Below are 929 nucleotides of genomic sequence, written 5' to 3' on the forward strand. Positions count from 1 at the left end.
AATGGAAAGGGTTAAACTTACAGGGTTTCACACTTTATCTCAAGACCGCGGGACCCCTTCCCGAATCTGTCTGTCCCCCCCCCCCCCCCCTCTTACTAAAAAAGGGTATTTACATAGTTCAAACTACTTTCTTAACACCTTTAAAATATTTTAATTCAACAAATATGTATTAATTCATTTTATTAATTTATCTTTTTCGGTAAAAACACGAGAAGAATAATTGGGTGTTTTCAGTACATTGATGTATAAAAAGGTTATAAGTGTAAAACATATTCGACCGCATGCCCTCGGCGCGGAACAGTGTGTTCGAGAAATGTGCCGCAAATTCAGCATTGCATCCGATGAATTCAGGTATCATCAACGTTTCCAGGTATCATCAACGTTTTCAAGCATTCATGCCGCAGTCTTGACGTTGGCTAAGACAGATTCGGGAAGGGGTCCCGCGGTCTTGATATAAAGTGTGCAACCCTGTATATGACAAGTAATTTAAAACATGATAGCTAATTGAATGACGTTATGGAATAAAAATATACTTCTATGTATTACATATGTCACCATCAATTCGAAACTTAACAAAAACCAATCAAGATGCAGTATTTCAACGAACTTATGCATCATTTTTTTTAATGCTTCTGATTCAGAGTGAATGCCTCAATGTCACCGTTGCGTCTTCTTGGAGCAAAACTACCAGTTATGAAATGTTATTTAAAAAAAGGCACAAGATTTTTAATATTTTGTTTGATTTGTTTTTTTTACTTTATGTTGAACTAAAAATTAGAGGACGTATGTTGGTACTTGGTCGAGAAATAAATATCGCTGAATGGAAAATGTGATAAAGATCACTATAGAATAAAGTATATTAAATCAATAACCAATACAGAATTGAGAAAGAATTTAATAATTAAAAGATGACATTAGCTCGAATGGCA

Source organism: Anopheles merus, chromosome 2L (genome assembly GCF_017562075.2).
Source record: "Anopheles merus strain MAF chromosome 2L, AmerM5.1, whole genome shotgun sequence".
NCBI lineage: Eukaryota > Metazoa > Arthropoda > Insecta > Diptera > Culicidae > Anopheles > Anopheles merus.